Source organism: Solea senegalensis, linkage group LG18 (assembly GCF_019176455.1).
Source record: "Solea senegalensis isolate Sse05_10M linkage group LG18, IFAPA_SoseM_1, whole genome shotgun sequence".
NCBI lineage: Eukaryota > Metazoa > Chordata > Actinopteri > Pleuronectiformes > Soleidae > Solea > Solea senegalensis.
In genome coordinates, this window is record NC_058041.1 from 10,234,959 (window position 1) to 10,242,629 (window position 7,671).

The window sequence follows — 7,671 nt, forward strand, 5'->3', positions numbered from 1 at the left end:
CTGTTGTCAGTAAACTACACCCTTAGTTACAGAACACCTGTTACACCTGTTGTTTCACTTCAAGAATTCAAATCAAAACTGTAGCAGCATTACATGTGAGGCGGCTGAGTTAGTTGTATATCAGTCTTTGACTTTTCGTGCAAACATTGAAGCATCAAGCATATTTCAATATATAAGCGTTGAAATGGAGCGGTCATATGTGCATGCTTGGAGTAAATCAGATAAATACTTAAATACTAGTATTGTGGTTTGTTTGTCATGGAGCAATTCCAGGCCCCAAAGCACCTTTTTTTAAACTTGTTGCCTCTGCCAGGTCCTTTACATAACCTAATTACTAGAAACACAAGAGACACAGTGAGAGAGAGAGTGAGAGAGAGTGTGAGAGAGAGAGGGAGTGTCAGTGAGGGGGCACAGAGATCTTGCCAGCAGGGCCAGAAGGCCCTTTAAGTCAATTCCATCTGTAATATTTGATGTCGATCCATCTCCTTGAAGGCAAACAATGCCTTGCTTACCGATAATATTAGAAATCTGATCCCGCCCCAATGCTGGTTGGGAAAGAGCAGTTACACATTGGCACAGCTTGTACAAAACTTCAGCTACAAACCAAGGGTTACACAGAGGGTAACACTTTGGAAGGCACATTGGAAACATGAGTTGTTTTACAGGTGAGCTGCAATGATGAACTACTTATGATTACATTAACAGCAAGATGAGATCAAACCAGACAACGTTGAAAGCGGGACTTTAGGGTTTTAAGCTATGACTGGTGTATTTTCTGGGTTTATTCCTCCTGAACATCAAGGGGCGTGATGGTAAAGGCCGACACTATTCAACAGCTTGGAGGCAGCAACAGAGGAAATACTCTCACCTTTGGATTTCAAATGACAGACTAGGAATGGCAGGGGTTGATGTCAGGATAAGTCATGTGACCTGGAGGCAAAATACTGAAAATACTCAGGAGATTAGTTAGGTTAGTGCAAATATACCAGATAAAGACTGATTTGTTACTTTTCTTTTTTGTATCCGTTAGAAGTCCAATAAAAACCTTTAAGCTATTTGTAGTTGGACGATATATATACAGAGTTATTGTAATCTAAGTGAGTAATGAAAGTATGCAGCCAGGTGCATTACTCAGGCTTGTAACAGAGGCAAGATAACATCTGTTTTCAATGTCTCGTGGAAACTGTTCGTGACATCCAGCATTTGCTGTGGGTAATCAGCTGCAAATTCTCATTTGACAAAAAGGCTGAAAAACAACAAGAGGGAAGTCCGGCAGACTTGTATGGAAGAGACTAAGAGTTCTCAAACTGAGAACAAATTGTATTTGGAACAAAAACTAACAAGAGATTCCTTTGGCAATTGTCTTTGTTCTTCCTCCAATCTAAAGGGGAAACTGCTATTGTTTTCTCTTTGAAAGAGAAATCCGTGTGTTTTCAGTTTTTCTTTTACTCAGTGTCTAACGCAGGCGAAGGCGGGGTTTATCCTGGACAGGTCGCTAGTCCAGTCTCACATCCACACCTATGGACAATTTTAGAGTGTCCAGTTAACCTCTGCATGTTTTTGGACTGTGGGAAGACACTGGTGGACCTGCAAACGTTTTCCTTTACTATTGTTGAATTTTCTTTTTGCTTTCACATCATTCTCCTTCTCTTTATATCTGTCTGCAGACAGGGAGGAGATGTGCCCTCAAGTGTTGTCACTTGAGGGCACTCCGAACCATAGCTGCATGTAGTGACTGCCTTTCTTGCCTTTGTATCTCACGGCATATTTTGTCATCACATTGCAGTGTTAAAATTATTTCAATAACATAAAAGCTAGATTCACACTCTCCACATCCACCTGCAGCCACAGCTCTTCACAGACACAGAGGTAAAAACGGTGCATCCACTGTGTCTTTAAAAATGACTGTAAGTAATGTACTTAGGATCAAATTTGAATTATATAGTGAACAAATCACACAAAGCGAAAGTAAAGTTCCACACTTATGTAACTTTGGAAATAAAATCACTCTGCTTTCTTTCACTAACCTTTATTTTTCAGTGTGCCTCTCTCTGTTGAGCCTTTTCACCTATAGTTGCTACGTCTTGATTCATTCTTTGCAGTCAGTTATCACTGGAATGTGATTCCTGTGCCTGGGTATGTGACCTCCTGTCACAAACCCAGACAGAGTTTCTAAATGTCAGTTGATTCTTGTGTGAAATGACGCCAACCTCAGCTATCACGTAAAAACCTTCATTTCTTCTTTTTCTTTTGTTTGAAACAAAAAGACCAAGTCGTTGTTGTTAAGCTGTCTCAGTTCCATGATCGTTAAAAAGAGTCTCCCGTCCTCTTTAAGACAAACTGGGACTAAAAAGAACAGAATAGGGAAAAAGCCATTAAAGACCAGTTATTTTGTCATAACATATATGAGTTATTTCTTGTGTTTGTTTATGTACAATTGACTGTATTACACTTTACTTTCTCTAAATGATGTTTCATCGACTCCTTTTTTTATTGGACATGTGCAGAAACAAACAAACAAGTATGTAATACCCTGGACACATCAACTTGAAAATGGGTCATTGGATTTACAGCTAATGATCCCCGTGCTCAACACTGAGCTGCTGCGTGGATGGCGTCAGATCCCGGGGGTTGAAACGCAACCTTATTTGACCTGAACAGGAATCAGCAAGATAAAGGGAGGAAGTACCGGTGGGGTCATTCCACACAGAGACGTATTGTTTTGGCATTTGCATTGGTGAATTTGGTTTGTATAATGCGACTTTTGTGTAAGATTCTGATCCTCTTAATATCAGCCAGAGTTTTACAATCACGGGACGAGGCATTTCGAAGGTTGTGCAGGTGCCAGAGGGCCGGAGGGTCATGTTGCACACACACACACAAACACACGCACACACACACACACACACACACGCTGTACGCTTCAAGTCAACATCCACGCAGGAAGAATGTGTTTGTTTGTTGGAGAGAAGGGAAGGAAAGAGGATGGAAGTTAAAGTTTAAATGTGTTGCTACCCTAATGTTGTGGGGACCTAACTCTGTTTGACACAGTCACATTATGGAGGACGTGTCTTCATTATGGGGACAAAAATCAAGTCGTCATAATGTAAATGACTACATTTACTACAAGTGAAGACATGTTTAAAAGTTAGGTTCGGGTCAGAGTTCGGATTAGGTCATTAGTAATTATGGTTATGGTCAGAGTAAGTCTCCAGGAAATGAATGTAAGTCAATGCAATGTCCTCTGAAGGCATGGAGACGTTAGTCCATTCAGATTCTGTTTATGAGGACATAGTAAGTCCTCATAAAATAAATCGTTACCATTTTAAGGTGCGGACATTGATTTTTTCGCTAACAATATAACATTATTTGTATGCTTCGTTCTTCTCTGTCAAGCAAAACTATCAGACCTGACTGAGAGAGCGTTTATATGTGTATACATGCAGCGGTGGTGCAGGGACATTTATCCTATAACAAATGACTCCTAAAACTGTTGTGGGTGCTTCTTTGTGTTTTCAGTCGTACGTAAACTTGTTTGCATTCATCTGTCTCGGCATGAAACAAAACACACAACATGTGACATTCCCGCACTTCACGTCGCCGGGAGCGAGACAAGATCTAAACCCTGCTATACTCAGAAACACAGAGAGCGTGAACTCCTTTTAACACAGGTTTGAATGTAACACACATTCGTTTATATTTAGAAGTTATGTGTACAGCTTTAAGGTTAGGGAAAGGTTAGGTTTAGCTTTAGGTTATAGGGTTACATGAGTAACTGTGTGTGTGTGTGTGTGCGTGTGTGTGTGTGTGTGTGTGTGGGCCAGCTCTATGTACATGGTGGTGGAAATGTAGTTTAAAGTGAGTTATCACTTTATTGCAGTGCAGCTATGCTGAAAGCAGCAGTAATCCCAAAGCGCAGACACTTCTTGCACAAAAGATGCTGTGAATCACCTCTGTGGTAACCAAGTTTTCCACGGTGCAAAAACAAAATTCCTACCAGGTTGGAAACATTCCCCTCTAGACTTTCCCGATATCATCACTCGGAGCTGCAGAACTATTTTAACATGTTTGGGTTTAAGGGAGCTGCAGAGGCATCTGCGCTGTATAGCATGTAGCATTAAACAGCATTACAGAGCATTAGGAACATATTATAGTTGAAAACTGGGGTCTATAGAACAGGGAGTTAAATAAACAGTAACATGGGGTCGTGGTTCTTGTGTTCTTGTGTCAAAAACAATAAAAAGGTGAAGCTTTATTAAAAAATACACTTCTATACAATTCCTTAAACCTCTGACTCACCTAAGGTGCTCTTTATCCAAAGCTTTAGAGCAAAATGTTCCACAGAAACAACCAATTGCTATTTCATTGAAAAGGTCCTTGGATGGCGGCTGAATTTGTCTTTATATATATATATTATTTTTATTTCAAGGGTGAAATACAAGAGGTCTGTGATTTCAAATTGACTGACAAACTGAGGACTGATTATAGATAATCAACTCAAATTTGATTAACATGGGAGTAACAATTCTAAAACTGTAAAAAAAAATATATTGTTTCACAATCAGGCACTACATACCATCTCATGCTGCGCTGCTATTTATGCACTCTTTGATTTTCTCACATTTTTCACAGTTTGAGCTCAAACCTCCCAATCCCAAATCAGACGTCTGGCCTCCCCATTAACAATGAACAAGACGCCCAACTGCTGGCACCATTGTAATATAATTAGAAATATACAGTTTGCTTAGTTCTGACGGATTTATAAAATTCTTAAATTAGTGTTTAAATGTATCATCTTGCTCCAGAATCCCTCACAGACTGCTTTTCCCCCTAAAATGCTGTTTTCTGTAAAATTGTGCAATACATCATCAAATAATATTCAGATAAATTTCATATATAAAATCTTTTAATTTGAAGGTTAAACGTTGACTCACATGAAATGTGTGCTTTGTGATGTGTCTGCTGTGTGATGATTTATTGTGTTGCATTGCCATGCATTTGCAGGACTTCCAATGTATTTTACATTTAAAAATCTCAAGGGACTGATCTGAACTATTTGTGCAGCACATGCCCTGCCTTTTTAAACAGCCTTGTCCCTGTTAATTAAATAATGGAACGATAAATAGTCCTTTGTCACACAGTGAAAGGCGCTTAGAGAAGCATGGATGTTATAAAAGAAACACAGGCATCATAAGACCTTGCACTCGCTGGAAGAGGGTCAGGCTTAAATTCCTCAGCATCCCTCTTCTTCTGTCACCAGCTGCACATAATTCCCAATCTGTCGGCCTCTCGACCATCCTGTCCGTCCACAGAATAGCGCTCACGGTGAAATGCCATTTTGGATCTGCGGAGATTAAAGGCACGCTTTATTGTTCACCCAGGAGCAGTTTGAGTCACGTTTAAACACGTTCCCTGTCTCCACTCGCGTTCGCTAATCCAGCTGCTCGAACTGTCGACACAGCACAAGACAGAGGAAGGTGCACAAATGAGTTCATCTTTGATAACCGTCAATACTGACCACACGGAGGAAATACAAGCATGAAGCTTTTAAACCGAATAAAGATTATTCTGGTTTTTAATACAAACAGGTGTTTCATTCAACTCTACGTAACATTCTAGTGTAGTTTATTTATTTCTTTATTTTTAAAAAGCCACATCTTTACTAGAGCACGATAGAGCAGACAGCTCTTTAAAGTGGAAAAAAATGTACCCACTTAGCAGCAAATTACAGACAGAGCAAAGCATTTGACAGCTGGAGATCGAGTTCTTTTTCCTAAAGGGTACACTGGACACTGACCAGAGAGGTAAAAAGAACATAAAGACTTGAATTGCATTGAGTTGTGCTCACATGATGCTCATGTGTCAACATTGTAGGTGTACTGTAAGTTGATTCTTTACTGGACACTTCTAGTAGTCTTTAACCTGGCTTATATCCGTATAATTATGGCCATTGTGACTGGTTGTAGAAAGTTACCATGACCTTTAGTCCCAATGGGCATGTTTATCTTCGCTCCAGGCTGTCATGTTTCTATTAACAATTCTATTAACGTCCATGCTTTCGTTCGTATTCCTATGTCCTCTCTCACCTTTTGACCTCCTTGGGTCTTTAAGGATTAAAACTTTGTGTGCACGACAAAAACAAGCCCTCCATCCAGAGTTTTCACAGAGCACGTTGTTCCACTGCGACGATGACCTTTTCTCTACAGATAAACACTCAAAATCCAAAGCTTCTCTGAGCACAAATGAAACACACTGTTATGTCTCGAGTTACCTTCTTAAAGTGCAGAAAATCTGACTTTAGAAAAATGACTTCTATAAGTGGGCCACACGGCGATGTAGTGGTTAGCACTCTCGCCTTGCAGCGAGAAGACCCGGGTTCGAGCCCCGGTTGGAACAAGGGCCTTTCTGCATGGAGTTTGCATGTTCTCCCCGTGTGTGCGTGGGTTCTCTCCGGGTTCTCCGGCTTCCTCCCACAGTCCAAAAACATGCAATGTGGGGAATAGGTAAATTGGACACTCTAAATTGACCATAGGAGTGAGTGTGAGAGTGAATGGGTGTACCCCGCCTATCGCCCGATGTAGCTGAGATTGGCACAGCACCCCCCGCGACCCTCTGGTGGAGGATAAAGCGGTTAGATGATGACTGACTGACTGACTTCTATAAGTTTGCATGTTCTCCCTGTGTGTGTGTGTGTGTGTGGGGGTTCTCTGGGTTCTCCGGTTCCCTCCCAAAAACATGATCACAGATTTGGGGATTAGGTACTAACTGACACTCTGAATTGACCATAGATGTGAGAATGAGAGGGGATGATTGTCTTTATGTGTGTCTGTGATAGCTGAAGATGAATGAGTGAATGAGTGGGTGGGTGAGTGACTTGTACAAGAGAACATGCTGATTGCCCAAAAGATCACCTCAGGTCCCTCTTTTGCTTTGCCTGACCTAATCACCACTCAACTGTTGGCAGATGAGATTAGGATATGTGGAAATAGAAATGCACTGAGGAGAAGGGAATTGATATGAGAACAAACACTGCACCACTGATTTTCCCAGTGTCCATCTCTAAGCACACACACAGAGAGTGAGTGTGTGTGAGAGAGAGAGAGAGTGAGAGAGAGAGAGAGAGAGAGGTTTGCTTGTCCAAAGTCCAGCCCTCCGTCAGATTTTGTACTGCTTTATAATGTATTATTTATGGCCTGGGGCGGAGCCATACCCGTTTGAACCCAGAGTCCCGGGTTTGCAACCCAGCTGTGGCAGACAGATACAGCCATTCGTCTTTTATTATGTTATTACAATTCCTGACTTTGATAGAAAGGCAGAGTTTTGAATTTTTTCATCCCTGTGGCTTAGATTTAGAATGAAAATGAAATTATTACAAAAAAACAGTGCATTTGTTTGTGACTTTTATTGTTTGTTTGTTTTGACCTGTAAAAAAGTTCTTATGGGACCATTGGCCCCCGGAAATCATCAAATTATCAAATCTGGCCCTTATTCAAATCTTTTTTTTAGGATACCCCTGGAAATTTGCCTAAATAAAGCATTATCACTCACCTTAACTGGAACCACTTAATGCTAAACTAACCACAATTAAACTCTTAGCTCTTCCACTTCCTCAGAACAGAGGTTCTGCCTCATTTGGACCTGAATGTGTTTATGGTTTACGCCAATAACAAG